An 18,178-nucleotide genomic window follows, 5' to 3' on the forward strand; every position below is an offset into this window, starting at 1 on the left:
ACTTGTGTTCAAATTGCATAGATAACCATAGAAACATTTCGCATTTCATTTAGTTTCAACATGCATGACATTTGTAACCATTCAAAATTTCTACGACATATAGCACATATCAGGCAATACTTGTCTTAAGAACGGTTCTCAAATAAATAATTATGCCGTGGATCGGCTACCCATAACTGTATCCTATGAGAAATTGAATCCCACATCAATACTGAATACAATTATTCATAAAACACCTCTCTGAGCAAATTAGCATTGTCCAAGACAATGCTCATTATATACAAGATGTATCTAATTTAAGGTGCTATTTTACGCAGAATCTAGCCGTGGATCGGCAATTGCGGCCTATCTGGCCGCTAACATCTCATAGTAGTGTTGCTAAACAATGTCAGGCTTTACAAATGGTTTTCGGTCATCAAGCAATTACATTATAATACAACTTCATTTTAAAAAATTCTGAATTTCCATCACTTAGGTGTTTTCAGTATCAAACCAACACATGCATGCTGAGCATATGTCATGTCATTCAACCCAAGTGGGTTGACAATTCTTCCCCAATATTCAGTCCTTTCGGGGCCCTAGTTTCAAGATCAATAATGAAACGGGACTCCAGTCTTCTCAATGTCTGTAATCTATTTCCTCCCCTGGGATTTTCTACCACTTGATCCAAACAGAAGTATCTGAGGAGATTCCTGTCGCTATTGTGTTTAATGGCAAAATGCCTGGCTACTGGGTACGTAAAGTCCTTGTTTGTTATAGCCCGCATATGCTCCAACACTCGAAGTTTAACAGGATTGATGGTACTCCCCACATATCTGTATGAGCAGGGACACATCAGACAATATACTGCATGATCCGTATGACAGGACATAAATTTGGTGATTTTTCTCCCATCTCTACCGGCTGGTACTTCATACGACAACGTTCTTTTGCTAGCATAACAGGCTTTACATTTTCCACATGGAAAAAAGCCCTTAACGTCTTTAAGTGTCCCTATCTGTTTTTCTTGTGGTTGTAAAAAACTGTGAACCATCTCATCTCGTAGGGAACGTGCCTTCCTGAAGGTTATTAAGGGTTTCTCCGGGATATCAGACCCTACTATTGGGTCGGATTTGAGAATGTGCCAGTGTTTAGATAAGATAGATCTTAATTTAAAAGAATCCGCAGAAAAAGGTGTGATCATGCGGAAATTTGTTTCTTCAGTGGTCTCAGTTTTTTTGTTCTCAAAAAGGGTCCTACGAGGTATCATTCTAACTTTCTTCAAAGTATCCTGAAGCAGGTTCAGATTGTATCCTCTATTCCGGAATCTATCTATGCTGTCTGCAGCTGCTGATTCAAAATCCTCATCCTGTGTGCAGTTGCGTTTAAGTCGCATAAATTCCCCATAAGGGATATTCTTAATTAGTTTACGGGGATGGCCGCTAGAAGCTTGTAACACGCTATTGCCAGCGGTCGGCTTGCGAAAGAGTTGGGTGCAAATGTGCCCATTTCTCGCAGTTACTTGGAGATCAAGATAATTGACTTTCTTTATGGATCTCTCCTGTAAATTTGAGACGCACTCATTCTCATTTAGCACTTCTATGTACCGTTTAGCCTCATCTATGGACCCGTCCCACACTAGGAACAGGTCATCTATATACCTGCTCCATAATACCACCTTGGTGTTCCAGGTGGCATTCCTGGGGGCCCAGGCTACCTGCTCCTCCCACCAGCCTACGAATAAATTTGCATAGCTGGGGGCGAAGCAGGAGCCCATCGCCGTACCAGAGCGTTGTTGATATAGTACATCCTGAAAAAGAAAGATGTTATTATATAAACAGAATCTTATAAGTTCCAATAACATCTTATTGTGAGTAGCAAACTTCATTTCTCTTTGGTTCAGGAAAAATTCAACAGCTTTAAGACCTTGTTCGTGGTCTTGTTATATCTAAGGTAATTAGTACATATGAGGATTGCCAGACAAGAGGTTCCACTTTCTTTATAAAGTCTGTAGTGTCTCTGATGTAAGATTTCAGGGACAAAACGAAGTTGAACAAAAAGTGGTCCAAAAATTTCGATAGATTCTCAGTGAGGCCTCCAATGGAGGAAACGATGGGTCTGCCCGGAGGTGTTTCAATGTTCTTATGCACCTTGGGCAGGTGTAGAAACAAGGAAGTGTAGGGTTCCATGTCTTAAGAAAAAGATATTCATCAAGGTCAATCATCTGTCTGTCGTGCCATTTCTTTAGGAGATTGTGTAGTTCTTCAATGCTTGCACAATATTCCTTTTTGGTGATAGTAGTATAGCACGACGTGTCTTGGAGCTGGCGCATGGCCTCTGCAACATATTGTGATCTGGACATGATAACAATGTTGCCCCCCTTGTCAGAGGGTTTACATATAATCGTTTTGTCCTCTGTCAAGCTCTTGATCGCCATTCGTTGTTCTTTCGTGATGTTATGATGTTTGTCCCGGTCATTGGGTCCAGTCCTCATCGTCATCAGATCCCTGATGACTACATCCGAAAAGATGTCGATGGCATCCATGGCAGTTTGGGGGACAAATCTAGAAGCAGGTTTAAATTCAGTCTTGGGTGCTTGTAATGACCGACTTTTTCAGCCCTCTTTAGAGGGAGAATGATGGAAGGTGACTCCAGCCTATTACCCTTATAGTATAGGGATTAGGACTATAGGTAGGACCTATCCATGAGGCACAGTAGTGCATTTTCGTACCCTTTTCTTTAGATCAGGGCTTAGAAACTTAAGCTAGGGGATAGATATATAAGTATTAGTGATGATCCATCCTTTTGCAAGAGTGTTAGTATATCTTCCATGGAGTTATGCTTATTTTGGGCCTTGTAGGCCTTAAACGGGACAGACTCCATCTTGCCTTCTGCCTGGTAGCTTGAGAGGCTTTCTAGGTCAAGTGTAATGTTTTAGTTTCGAGGTGTTGTTCGCTTGGAGAGAACCGGTTCAGGCTGGCCCTTATCGAAAGACTGTATTTTTCTCCACTCCGAAGACACAACTTCAGGCCGGCCGGCTGGGAACGTGTCCTTGGTACGGGGAGGTACAAGAATTTGGTGGGCGGCAGGTTACTGGCCGTAACTTTCCATGAAGGGACAGGTTTTGATATTAGCGAAAGTGTTAGGCAATGAGTCAGTCAGTCTGTAGGCGGCAGCTAGCCGTTAGCATCTATGCCATTAATTATTTTCCAGGCAGACAGTCGCCATTTTGAAGTCCGAGAAAGATTTTGAAACCGAGACTCTCTGAGAAAGACTGAAGGAGAAGTAGCGCGGAGCGCACAGAGACAGAGAGAGAGAGAAACGGTAGTTAATAGCGAGCAAGGTTCCAGTGACTTGGAGGGAAGCAGAGGAGATCGAGCATAGCGGTGCAGACGTGTACCCGTGACTGCTAAGGTGTGATTCCGAGACGAGCCAAGACACAGACGAGAAGGGAACCTAGATGACTGCCGAACCCCGAATTCATATTAACCAGGTGACCTCCGCCCTTTCCCTTGCAAAGCGCGCATTCTAACCTTTACTTTTCTTTGCAGAATATATATATATATATATATATATATCGTGTAGTATTGTGTTCATTTTTATTGTAATAAAACACCCCAGTTCTTAGTGAACCGACATGTGCCTTGTATTCTTGTCCAATCAGGGTAACCTTGTCTTCTAGTCAAACATTGTTTGCATGAACGGATGCGAATCCCGATCAGGTAAGGGATGATTGAGCAATGAGGAAGAAGGGAAACATTTGATGTCAGGAGCAGAAGGTACATATTGCAATTTGGAAAGCCATACTAATTTCTATTATCGTAGTTTTATCCTGAGTAGATAATGAGAGACTTCTTCCCTAAGTGTTCATAGGAAAGTGATCGTCGTTGGTACACGGCCTTAATGAGAGCACCTAAGATAGACGGTGTGTAGGTCTGCCGGATTGCGGACCGTGTGTGAATGAGAACACCGGAAGGATACGGTGTGGAGGTCTGCCGGATTGCGGACCGTGTGTGTGTATGAGAGCACTGGGACTGCAGGCCCATGTGTGTAGACACGCCGGATTGCGTGTCGAGTGAGCACTGAGGGAGATCAGTGTATGAGAGTATATAATCAGACCTGCCCCAGGGCAGATTAGTCTGGGCCTAAGTGGCCGCGAGACTAGTTGGTGTGAATAGGATATTGTAGAAAACCTATGCATGTTTATTGCGATTTTCCCCATCCTTAGGTACGAGATGTACATACATATATCCATACCCATTGTAAATACGTTCTAAGGAGGGAGGTGATTACGTTCCGGCTGGGTTAGAGGGGCTCCTAGGAGCTGATTCCATCTGGTCTGAAAATCCGGTCGGTACAGTGCTTCTTGATCAATATTCACTCCCACCAATCTTTGAGTCAGAGAGTCACTTGTTGCGTATGGTTCCAGGTCAGCTTCTCGTCTTAGGTTCTGCAGAACCTCACAGGCAGTCAGATCATTGACGCATAGTAAATCAGTGTCTTTTTTGTTGTTTCTGAGATGTTTCGCTTCTTTAGCAGTAGGTTTTGTTTTGAAAAATGTATGTAATTTGACTTTCCGAACAAACTTGTACAGATCAATTCTTGTCTGTATATATTCCAAGTTTTTGTGTGGACAGAACGTGAGGCCCAATTTTAAAACGGACTCCTCAGTAGTTGTTAATTGTCTCTGTGATAGATTAACAATGGTTAGCTGGTCCGAGGCATTTACCATCTGCCTCTCCTTTGGCTTCTGGTGACCCTTGCATTTGTTTTTGTTTGTCCTCTGCCTCTTCCCTTTCCAGCCTCCCCTTCTGGTTTGTCTACTTTTTCTGGGGGCTTCTTCTTGCCGTCTCGGAGCCAACTTTCTTGAATGACTGTAAACTCCTCTTGATAAGGGGTCTTTGAGGTTGAGGGTGCTACAGCAATGTTTGCCATCTCGTCTTCCGATAGCTCACTTGCAGTGACTTCTGAGTCGGAGGTCTCAACTCGTGTTTCCATGTTGCCTTTCGGTATGAGGTTTTTTCTCGCGATCTCTTTCCGTGGCTGATCATACTTCTTGGAAAAAGTCAAAACCCTCCTCATTGCGTAGTCCCGTTCATCACGGTCAAATTTTTCTTGTTTTCGGTGCTTGATTTTTGTTTCATACTTCTGTAGTCTCTTTTTCATATTGGCCCTAAGTTGTTCTTGTTCTTCCTTGTTGGTATCCTGTGCGATCAGTTCTTCCAACTCCTCTATTTCTTTCACGACCTTGTCACGGTCGCTCCACGCAAACTGAACCAGAATCTCCAGCATACCTTTGCAGGAGTTGGCTATATGCGCCGTCCATGTTTCTAAAAATAGGGGATCAGGGTTCTCGTATGCGGGTACAGTAAAGATCCGAAGACCTCGAGGTACCCTCTGTACCTCAATGTAACCCTGCAAGGATGTACCCTCCCACCATTTGCGGAGTTCGCGTTCATATAATTTCTCCAGTTTTTGAAATTGGCTTGCTAGAGTGTTGGAGACTGCCACATTAGTTGTTGGTGGGGGTTTAGTGATGTCCGGATTTTTATTTTTGAAGATGTCTCCAGCCGCGTCTCGGCGTTCCGACATGTTAAACATGTTCAATTTCTATGTATTGTACAGTATCCCGGTCCCGGGAGACGATACTCACAGTCTGTCTGCCTGCTGCTGTAAGTTCTCTCGCTTAACCGTTAAACACGTGTTGGAACCACATGGGGCAATACATTAAACAAGCAGGCTTACCGCTTCTGAGGTTATGCCAGCTCTCGTACTGCTCGTAGGTTCCGTCGGACGCCACTTTTTAAATCCAGGGGAATGTGGTTCTTCGTCCCTCAGGCTGTCCCGTAACGGTGGTGCACTCGTTTCAAATTAATGTCCGCTCAAACAACACCACAAGTACGAGTCACTCTCGGCCCCCTTCCCTCTCCGAGATCCTTCATCCTTCACCACATTAACTCCTTTAGCTGGGTCGCTCCCCTTACTGTTTGAGACAGCCACTGAAATGCATAGTCTATCGCCACAAATTTTTTGTTCAAGTGTGGGTTTATAAAATACAAAATGTAAAACCTTTCGTTTATCCTCCTATCACCACAGGTTTTCTATATTACCATAAGGTATCGCTGCCGGGCCCAAGGTTTGTCGGCTGATGAGCGGTGTAACACTGTGAATTTGGTATTTATTGCTACTGGCCGGCCTCTGTGGTTGTAGGTCTGTAACTGTAATGCTTTTCTTGCAATAAAGTTATATATATATATATATATATATATATATATATATATATATCAATCCAAGAAGGTGCCTGCTGAGGAAGAGCCCACAACCGGCGAGTATTCTGCTGATAATACTTTAATGAAGGCGCTGCATACAGGAAGGAGCGTGATGACACCATAATACAAAGTTCACCTCCCCGACGCGTTTCGTGCTAAACAGCACTTAATCATGGCCTGCATACTGAAGTTTGTGAAGCAGCTGCTCTTTTGGAAGTCACCTGTGTTTGCAGGAATCCCGCCTCAAAGGGCGTGGCCACCACGAGTGGCATCCTGGTCTTTGTGGTTCCTTCGTGTTCCCCTGTGGGTTGTAAGCTGCTCCCAAACACAATGAAATAAAATTGTTCCCAAGTGGGTTGTGAACACCCGTGCTCCCTGCAGCAACGGAGTAATTCTTCAAAAAACAGCCACCAGTTTCCTATCGCCGTAGGGTCAGTGACACTCCGGCAGGTCTGTGCAACAGCTGGGCTCTAACCGCGGTCCAGGCGGAACCGCAAAACATCAATCCAAGAAGGTGCCTGCTGAGGAAGAGCCCACAACCGGTGAGTATTCTGCTGATAATACTTTAATGAAGGCGCTGCATACAGGAAGGAGCGTGATGACACCATAATACAAAGTTCAGCTCCCCGACACGTTTCGTGCTAAACAGCACTTAATCATGGGCTGCATACTGAAGTTTGTGAAGCAGCTGCGCTTTTGGAAGTCACCTGTGTTTGCAGGAATCCCGCCTCAAAGGGCGTGGCCACCACGAGTGGGGCATGACTCTACTTCAGAATGGACAGAGTTGCTGACATGCTGTTGCCTTCCTGAATAAACCAATTTTGGCAATACTTACCGGTGATGTGGGTTCTTCTTTAACAGGCAACTCTTTGGTTGGATGTATGCGGCCGGCCTGGGTCGCGGAAGAATCCCTGATGCAGTTTCTGCACCCCTGCTGAACCGTCAACCGGCGGTTTAGCTCAAGGACACTGGTGCCGCTTTTTCATGCGAAGCAGGCAGTGGCATCTGAAAGCAACTGCTGCCACAGTCCACTTGGATTATACTTTGACTAATATCGAGCTGGCGGCATCTCAACTCACTGAAGGAGCAAAGTGTGGACTCCAAGTACCATCAAGGTGCGGGGTGCGAGCCCCGCCCATTGTGATGAATGAATTGAGGAGTCCCCGCCTAAATGATTCTGCCTCCAGACTCGAGTCAAAAGCCCCCGAGGAAGCGAATGCGAAACGCGTCGGGCATGACTCTACTTCAGAATGGACAGAGTTGCTGACATGCTGTTGCCTTCCTGAATAAACCAATTTTGGCAATACTTACCGGTGATGTGGGTTCTCCTTTAACAGGCAACTCTATATATATTTTTATTGCAGTACTCCATCCACCAACAATCCAATGAGACACCAGGGATTCGGATAGACGCGCGGACCCAGTTTTCTTTGTGCTTATTATTTATTCAATTTTCTGCCCTGCATCCCATGCCGCCATGACGCGTTTCGGTCCGACCAGGACCTTGATCACATAACTCGTTACTCATGGATAGGCGCCATATTTAAAGTGCACAGTTCAAAGATTCAAAACAGCTGTGTTTTTACACGTATAAAGCTGGAAGACAGACTATGGAGTACAATAGCGGCATAAAATGCTACATGTTAGCGAAATGTGGCTACCAGAAATGTACAATTTTAAAATTCTCATATTAAAATTTCATTAATGTACAAAACAAAATACATAATAATTTACATATGTATTATAAATAAAGATGTAAATAACTCTTTAAAAAAAGTTTTAGCTATACAAATACTGGATTTGTAGTAGCCACACAAACTGAATACTCAAATATAGTCCGTACAATTATACTGAAAAATAAGGCCCAAGTGGGCGAGCACTTCAAATAGGCAACCTGAACCCAAAATTAGTGGTCGATTGTATCAACTACCTAAGTGCCAATGGCACAGATGGCGTGATGTAAAATAAACCTAATTAGTGAACCCAATTTGAATCGATAAAGATCCAAAACCAGTTGAAACCAATGTGTAAAAAGAATTATAAAGTGGTGTGATATTAAAAACAAGTTCATAATTTCATTGTAAATAGGCGCATGACCAAAATTCATTACATAATTCGACGTATAGATAGAGTTTAACTAATGAGTCAGATAAAATAATTCACAATACATCGTTAGGGACTCCAAAAGTTAATTCATATCTCCAATTTGGCATAGATGTATATATAGTGTGTCATATCACAGGTTTCATCAAGATAATAGTCTCAACACAATATGGAGGACATTGATTTATATACAGGTGTATAAATCCTCCGTGGTGTTTAAACTTATTGGGGACTTGGTGTTGAGTTCCAGAATGTATTTGGTCTCTAACAACCGTAAGGCACTATCTCTGTCCCCACCCTTGCGTGTCGGCGGTATACAATCAATGGCGTAATAACAAAGAAGAGTGTTATCACTGCCATGTTTCACTTCAAAATGCCGTGCGACGGGGTACGATTGATCTTTATTTGTAATCGCCCGGAGGTGTTGTAAAATCCTCATGTGCACGGGTAATTTAGTACTGCCGATGTAACGGAGTGCACAAGGGCACTCCAAAACATAAACCACGTATTCAGTTTTACATGTTATACGTCGTTTAATTTTAGCTGGTTGGGGCAAGAATGGGGTGGTGTAGTCCTTAACGTTTTTTGCGTGTTTACAAGCTTTACAAGTAAAGCATTTGAAGAAACCTTTTTGTTTAGACAGCCAATTGGAGGGTGGCCTGATTTCTGGATTAGATTTGACCAAACAGTTGCCCATGGATCTTGCTTTTCGAAAGGTCATTTGCGGAGTATGGTTGTTCTTAATTAGATCCCTGCTAACGACCGGATCTTTTAACAGCAAATCCCAATGTCTCCTTAGTATTTTCCTAATGGCCGCATGCTGTTTACTATAAGTGACGATGACTCTCACTTTATTAGAAACGCCATTAGGTACAGCGGGGATTTTAGGGGCCAATGAAATATCACGAGTCAAAGACTCAGTCTTGCGAATGGCCTTCTCTATGATGGAAGTACTGTAACCCCTTGAGAGAAATCTTTCCTTGCAACTGCTTTGAGCCAGTTTACATTCCTCCACACTACTACAGATACGTTTGATCCTCAGCATCTCCCCATAGGGGATGCTGTTGATCAAATGCTGGGGATGGTGGCTGGATGCATGTAATAGTGAGTTCCCAGCAGTCGGTTTGCGAAATAGTCTAGTACAAATCCTATTGTCGCAAATATAGACCTCCACATCAAGGAAGACTACTGATACCTTGCTCATATGGGCTGTGAACTCTAAGTTTAGTTGATTGATGTTCAATCTATTGACAAATTCCCTGGCCAGATCCTCTGACCCCCTCCACAAAAGGAAGAGGTCATCTATGTATCTGAGCCAAAGTGGGACATGTGTCTTCAGGGTTTCCTCATGTTGTTTTAGGACCTGCTCCTCCCATAAGCCCATATGTAGGCAAGCATAGCTTGGGGAGAAGCAGGCCCCCATGGCAACCCCCCTAATTTGCTGGAAAACAGTGTTGTCAAAGGTGAAATAGTTATGTTCCAGACACATTTTGATCATATCAATCAACATCTTATTATGTAGCATAAAACATGCAGGTCTGCGATTTAGATAATGCTCAACCGCTTTAACCCCATCTCGATGACCAATAGAAGTATAGAGGGATGTAACATTCATAGTGATTAAAATCAAGTCATCAGACCAATTGCTTTCTTGGATTTTTCTTAGGAAGTCCGAGGTGTCCCTGACATAAGATGGCAATGTGACAACCCATTCTTGTAGGAAATAATCTACATAGTTAGATGTGTTTTCAGTTAGGCTGCCAATAGCTGAGATTATGGGGCGACCTGGGGGTTTGTGAATGTTCTTATGCACCTTGGGAAGAAAGTATAATGTTACATAGTTCTTGTGAGGCATTAATATGACTGAGTATGGTCTCTGGGTGTACAAAAGAGTTGTACATTTTTGAATCTCTTTAGTAGGATTTTAGGCCATGGTGATTCTCTCCTGGTAATATTTTGAGTTCCTGTTTATATGCATCACTTTAGTGTTAGGCCTATGCCAAAGTGTTTCAGCTTCTTTGCAGGCTTGTTCTGGCAGCCCAAAGATTAGTATTGGACCATGGCGCAGATGGAGTTTTTCTTTTAGAAGACCAAAGTTTAAGCGAGATCAGCAGTCCAGAAACAGAAATCCATTTGTTCATTACTTGTGTGCTACTCGTAGGATCCAGATTGCCAAATAATTAGTTAGAATTTTATTCCACTGAGTCTTGTCCAGTTTGTTCCAAGCTCTAGCCCATGTAGGCGTTGGGAGGGTACACATATTACCCTTGGTGTAAGGGCTTATAATCAAAAGTATCATCTTATGGCCAGACCATGCTATCGGAATAATATCCCTCATTTAAAACATCTGTGGAGTATAATTGTGTCTACTGCATGCCCAGCTGCAGGGAAAGCTATATGTTGGGAAGATTACAACACGAGTGTAGGCAGAGATTCGGATATCGTTTGAGCATTAATATCTTGGTCATGGTCAAAATTTAAATTAAAATTACCTAAAACGAGTGGTTACAACTTAATAGCCAAGTGGCTACTGTATCAATGAACAATTTTAACAGTCAGTCACTTTACCTGGTGGTGTAGATCATGGGATGAATTTGTGAACACAGGACAATGAAAGCTTCAAGGTGACTGACAATTGTTTTGAATTCAAAATATTAGATATAAAAAAAGTTAGCAAACTAAAGGTGTTACTTGAAGATGTAGACATTACCCCCTCCTTTTCTTATTTGATCTGGGAGGCGAATGTGCACTATACGATAACCAAACAATCATGAATTCATGGTTCAGTTAGAATAATGCAATCATGTCCAGAGTCCAACAATTATAATCATGTATTTCCATACCGTGTTTGCAAACATTTAATAAGGCATATTTAATTTATTTATTTTATTTATTTATGCAATTTGTTAAGCGCACAAATACCCCAAGGTGTGTCTGCGCTGTGGACAGCTGAGTTGAGAAAGACTTGGAGGGGGTGATTTATTGATTGAATCTGTATATCATTAGCCATATGAATCATAATTGGGTTAACTCCTCGATAATTCGGCAAGTAAAAATGCATCACTAGCCATTGCTCAAAGCTCAAAAACACAGACCTTGAAATAGCAGGTAATTAAGCTGGTTTCTCATCTATGAATGGCAGTATAATAAATTGGGCTATTGGTTGAAGGGGCAAATCCTATTCGAGTAACTACAATACTGGTCAGAGTGAAACACAAAGTCACTAAATTAATCTGTGCTTAACCCTCTGGTAGCTTAGCACAAAAAGAAGTCAGGCTTAACTTAGAGCCAATATGTAAAGTATTTATGTAACACACAAAAAGAAAAAACACAAGTAAAAATTCTATCAGAATCTAGAAAAATAGAGTACATATTAATTAATACCATGAGACCAAAAAAACAACAAAAGTCTGTGGAAAAGGAGTTATGCATTGTCAAAGATTTTATGGAAATACGCGTTTTTCAAGCAAAAGCGCTAATTGCGGTTATCTGTTCAAGCTGGATAAAGTCACACGTTTAGGCTGACTGCGATAGAGCGCAGGCCGGGCACAGGACTAAGTTTGGCACACTGAGATAGCATCTTGATTCCAAAGGATACATGGTACTACGTCTGAATTGGGCTGCACCTCACTGCGTAAATGAACAGTCTAGCAGAAGCGGAGATGCGCCGCTCTGGGTCGGTGCTATCTATGGGACCAAGCAGGAGCTGTGATTCAGACGTCTAGCTACGTCAGGTTAATTAAACGGGCTGGGGCTGCACTGCAGAGACTTTGAGATGCAATGGGTCAGTGCAGGGAAAGGCGCCGAGGTGCAGTGTGTTGCACCAGGTTCCGATGAAGCAACCGGTCTGGAGCTAGCGATAATAGGACTTGCGGTGAAGCTGCTGGTCAGGATCCTGTTGTGTCCCAGTACCTCAGAACAGGTGGCCGTCGAATTACCCTTGGAGGCCCACTGGTTGTCCTGGGTTCGAGCAGAGACCAACAGGCAGCAATATGGTTCTTGATTGTTCAAAAAAAGAGGCATAACAGGTGCCTCGTCTGGTGGATCTATAAGCAATATATCTGTAATGTTGATTTTTTACATGGTGGATGACAGGAGATTTTCCCAAAAGTGGAAAAGATGCCCTCATCAAGACAGTTAAGCAAAAACAGTGGTCATCAGATGTTCCGATCACAGCCCTATTTAGCACACTATCTGACAAGATGACCACACTACGAGTCGCCGTAACCCACAGTCCATCCCCTCGCTCTCGTTCAGGGAAGAGATACTTTCACTTAGCATAACACACTACAATTACCAACATCAAAACAATTACCAACATCAAACTGTCTGTCCAAGGGTAGATACAACCACTGGATTCAATTACAAGAACTGAGGCTACATTATGCATAACATTTTAATGCAGTCTCCAAGAAGCTGCATACATCACAAAGTAAAGGTTCCAGAACATTAGTACCATATAATAGGCATAAGCCAACAACAATCTGCCTCTTTTAAATGCAGCTCCGAACCGATAAGTTGAACTTTTACTACTTCACTAACATTACTTTGTAGCTATTATTTCTACCAACTATGAGGATATATTGTCGATGTATGGTCCTTACCCCACCCCCCTAACCCCTGCCTCCAAAAAGATCTCCAATTTTCGGAGATCCCCTTAAAAAAACTCTCCCTAACTCTGGAGCTTTTCCACCTCCCTTACCCCCCTCGCAACCCCTCTCACTGCGCTTTATACCGCGTTTATTTTTGCCCTAGCCCCTTCATTTAAGTGCCTCCTTGTAACATCGCGTGTGTTAATCTTTACCTCAGAAATATATGCACAATAGCCTATCGAGGTAAACCTTACCTCAAATAATGCTCCCTTCAAACAGGAAACTCTCTTCCTTCGATCGTTTAAATGGACCCCTGCTCCTTCGAGGGCATTAGAGGAATGACCCTCGGCAAGCGGCACGCTTCGTCCCCGCGTTGCCGGGGGCTTTCTTCAAGACTTTTGGTGGCTTCCCTTCCTCCAGCTGATCTTCTAACACCATCAAGCTAAAGGCTCCATATCCCACTGGAGACCGGCATCAACTGTTCCTAGGGACACGCGAGCGTCCGTTGCGACTGAAATCAGCTGATGCCGAGCTCGATCCGGATCCGTAAGTAGGCCAATTTCTATTTTGCATAAAAAAATTATTTAAAAAGAAGGGAGATACACACAAGTCTTAATCCTCTTAGCCCTACACAGGATGGAATAAAGACAAAGCCATAAGCCTATAAGAGCTTAAATGACTTGGTTTAAGGTTTAAATCATTTAAGGGCCTAACTAACAAGTGATAACATATTATCCTGCCCTCTGCATCATACCCAGTGCCTTCAAGCCCTCCTATCCTACAGTGGCCTCTACATTAAAAGGCTCACACCAAAAAAAACACATTAAGTGTGTCTGCGCAATGTCTGACATTGATTCAGACGAGGCTGTGGTTCCCATCCCCAATATGGATAATGAAGCCTTCAAGAAAATAATTCAAAAAGAAATGAGGTTGTGCATGCTAGAGACCTTGAATCAAGTCATGACATCTAAGAGGTCCTTCCCAAATGAGGAGCACAACACTACAGAGGGGCAAAGCTCCCATACCTCTGGCAACCTGATCGAAGTAAGGGGAAAACACATAAGAAAAATAAAAACACAGAGCCTCCAACCCCCAAGAGCACAATGGGAGGTCCTGGCACCTCAATTATCTCAGGAGGTCTTAGGGCGATGATTCTATTGGGTAACGCCAACACCAGCCTTAACGCTGAGAGGAGAAGAGTGGTTCTCACCAAAATTAGCCCTCCAATATGCCTCTCCAATATGGCAGACAGAGAATCATCCCAGAATCCCAAAGGGTTACTTTTTGGAGAAGACCTAATTAAGTCACTAGGCAAGACGTGTCCACATTCACAGCCCTGGATAAAGCACAACAAAATATTAAGAAAGTCTTCAGCTCTAACCTTTTTGGACGGGCCGGAAGAAGGGGCCTCTCTTCCGGCCGCTTCAACCAAAGGCCCTACTCAAAATTCCGTTCGTATGGAAGAGGATACCAAGGCACCAATCCTCCACAGTTCTACCCCCAAAAAGGGAGAGGCCCTTGCAACAGAGGCTTCAGGTCCCATGGAGCCACCAACAGCAAAAAAAAAACAAAGTGAGTATTCTATCCCCTCTTCCTGCTCGCTCTTCCCCCCAAAAAAGGTGGGAGGCAGATTCAGATTCTTCTTTCACTGGGAGTTAATTGCACAAGATCCATGTGTTCTAAACATTGTGATGGGCTTCACAATAGATTGTACAGAAAACCCTACACAAACCTTCTTTCCAAGAGATATCCCACTCAATTTAGACCATCAAAATATAAGATAAGAAGAAATCTTCTCCATGCTCCAGAAATTAGCAATAATAGAAGTTCCTCTGGAAGCGCTTGGATTTAGAAGTACACTTAAGGGAAAAAGGAGAAAGGCTGGCGACCGGTTATAAATTTGAAAGAACTAAACAAATATCTGGTCTACATGCACTTCAAGATGGAGAGACCTACTACTAGAGGGGGACTGGCTACTCTAACTAGACTTAAAGGATGCCTATTTTACCATCCCATTGGCCAAAATCCACCAACCATTCCTTCAGTTCCTGTGGAAAAACCACCTTCATCAGTTTCAAGCCCTACCATTCGGCCTGACCTCTACCCCATGGTGTTTCACCAAGTTCATGAGAACGGTCGCCTCATCCTTAAGAGAGAGAGGCATTCATCTAATTGTTTATCTAGACGACATCCTTATAATGTCCAAAGACTACTCACAGATTCTCCAGGATCTGAAGACCGTAAATGATCTATTAGAAAGACAGATTTATTATAAACAAAGAAAAATCGATTCTGTTCCCCTCCAGAACTTTGGAATTCCTAGGCTTCACCGTAGATACAACGAAGTGTCTCCTTCTCCCATCAAAGAAAATAAACAAGATCAGGACATGTCCTGAAACGAGAAAACCTAACTTGAAGGGAACTAGCGAGATTGCTAGGCATACTATCCTACTCCAATCAAGCCATCTTCTCGGGTCCCCTAAATTATCAGGCTCTTCAAAGGGTAAAAGCGAGAGCTCTGAGATCTGGCCTTGGGTACGAAGATCAAATTATCCTAGATCAGGAAGCCAGATCAGAACTAGCCTGGTGGCTACAGAACCTAGTCGCATGGAATGGCAAAGCAATGTTTGGGTCAGTACCAGAGTTTGTCTTAGAATCAGATGCGAGCCTTCATGGCTGGGGAGTCTGTCTCCTCGATCTGTATGGGCAGTATCTGGTAGCAAGAGGAGTCCTCCCACCACAAACTACTTAGAACAGACAGCTGATCTTTACGCTTTAACCGCATCGCTGCTGCGGCGATTTTTTGCGCTGTGCGGCTTTTTTAAAATAACCGCGTTACATGACGAGCTCAGCTCGTCATCAGCACACGCCACCCGTGGGTGATGATGAGCTGAGCTCGTCATCAGCATCGAAAGGGTTAATGAGCTTCTGACATTCTCTCCACGGCAGGTCAGTCATCCTAAAGTTGGACAATATGTCTGCGGCAGCCTATATAAATCATCTGGAAGGTACCCAATGACCGGATCTTTCAAATTTTGCCAGAAAACTTAGGATGTTCTGCCTGGAACACAAGATCGCTAAGAGAGCGGAATATCTCCCAGGGAAAACGAACATTTCTGCAGATTGGAACTCGAGATTCTTTTTGGATCACAGCGATTGGAAACTCAATGTTTCCGCATTCCGGTGTCTCAACAAAATTTGGGTCCCCCTAGAAATAGACCTTTTTGCGAGCAGACTGACCTTCCAGTTGAAGAATTACTTCAGTTGGATGCCCGACTGAGGTGCTCCGGCTGTGAATGCCTTTCTCCAATCTTGGAAAGGAATCGAAGCGTATGCCTTCCCTCCATTTGCCATGATCCAGAGAGTGCTTCAGAAAGTGAGACAGGACCAATGCTGCCTTGTCCTAATAACTACCTTCTTGCCATCTCAAGCCTGGTTCCCACCACTCTAGAACTAGCTTGCAACCCTTCCTTCTTAATTCCTTCTCAAGAGAATCTTCTGACAGACGTAGATGGAAGAAATCACCCCCTATTCCAGTCCGGGAGTTTGAACCTTCTTGCCTGGAAAGTGTCAGGAGATCCAATGAAGTCTCAGGACTTTCGTCAATGGCTGCAACATTCCTCGCAGAGTCTTGGGACCCGGGCATTCACTACAGATACAACAATATATGGAAACGCTGGGTACGTTGGTGCGTGGAGAAACTTTGATTCCTTGGAAGCACCTATTGTTGATGTAGTAAACTTCCTGGTTGAATAATTCGAAAGGGGTCTCTCCTATAGAACAATTAACCTTTATAGATCAGCTATCTCGGCCGGCCATTCCCTGGTCAACGGTAAAACGGTAGGTAAAAATGTCATTGTATGAGAGTAATGAAGAGTATTTGTCTGAGGAGACCTCCTAAGCCCAAATATGACTCTCTGGGATGTTAAGATAATTCTAGACCTTTTCTCTAAATGGCCCGTTAATTCTCAACTGAATAGGACTATCCTTCAAGCTAGCTACACTGCTATGTTTAGTTTCTTGCCGTAAGGTTTCGAATATCAAAGCCCTTGAAATCACCAATAGAGACTACCATATGTTCAGTGTTAAATTTGAGCTAATTAAGAGAACCAAGAATATGTCTGATTCTATCTTTTATCCACACTTCGATTTTTTTCCCTAAACTTTGTGTGGTAGACTGCATGAGGGAGTACGATCGCAGAATGAATGGTCTTCATGCTGAAGGTATGAATCAGATACTTATCTCCTTTGTTGAACCTAATAAAAGGTATAACTTCAACTTCTATTGCCAGATGGGTTAAAACAGTTCTGAATTTGGCAGGTATTGATTTAAAGAAATTCAAAGCTCACTCTCTCAGAGGTGCTATGGCCAGTAAATTCTTCTGCTCTGGAGGTAAGTCGGACGATATTCTCAAAGTTGCTGACTGGTCTAATGCTAGCACCTTTGCAAGGCATTACTGCAAACCAATTGAACACATGTCTAACATAGTCTTGCAAAGCTACCAACATGCATAATGTAGCCTCCGTTCTTGTAATGAAATTGCGATTCTCCTATTTCCATGGCTAGAGCATCTGGATTTCATTAAAGACACGGAGGCTGACTTATCCCACCCATCCCTTCCCTTGAATGACCTAGTCTTTCTTTATCTAATTCTATAAATGTCTTATCTTGGATATTAATAGTTTTATGATAATTATTAGTTTGTTCAAGACCTGTTCTTATATTAATATTGCTTAAACTACTTTGTGCATCTATTTCATTCTAGACTTTCTGGAAATACTCATTTCTCGCTCTCTTTTTCAGGTAACCTCTCATAATGTCATGAAGCTTGGCCTTTTGGCCACTCCCTTGTCCTTAGTCATTCATTTTACTTTGGATTCGAGACAAACGTTTGGAAGATTTTAAGTTTGGACTTATGCTCTTCTTTACCAAATTTAACAAGCATTTACAATGCAACGGTTTCGCCTTTGGAGAAGTTAGAGCTATTGGCATTGTAAATGACAAAATGTGTACTTATGTGTTGGTTTTGAAAACAGATAAATAAATGGCATTGTCATTTACATTGCCAATAGCTTAATATCTCGCAAATGTGAGAACTATTGTACCCTACGGACGAGCTCAGCAGACAGCAATTACCACACACACACACACCCAGAGCCACACACACACACACCCATAGCCAGCCCCACACACCCAGAGCCAGCCACACACACCCAGTGCCAGCCACACCCAGA

General features: G+C 43.0%; 1 protein-coding gene and 1 long non-coding RNA gene across 5 annotated transcripts in view; one reads left to right on the top strand and one right to left on the bottom strand.

Annotated features, from left to right (window-relative positions):
• The window catches only part of GGNBP2 (gametogenetin binding protein 2), a 352,328-nt gene that overhangs the window by 289,317 nt on the left and 44,833 nt on the right, over positions 1–18,178 (bottom strand). The window lies entirely within an intron of this gene.
• LOC147729949 (uncharacterized) overlaps positions 1–18,178 on the top strand; it is a 70,187-nt gene that overhangs the window by 7,177 nt on the left and 44,832 nt on the right. The window lies entirely within an intron of this gene.

The sequence above is a fragment of the Lissotriton vulgaris genome, chromosome 2_1 (genome assembly GCF_964263255.1).
Source record: "Lissotriton vulgaris chromosome 2_1, aLisVul1.2, whole genome shotgun sequence".
In the NCBI taxonomy this organism is placed as follows: Eukaryota; Metazoa; Chordata; class Amphibia; order Caudata; family Salamandridae; genus Lissotriton; species Lissotriton vulgaris.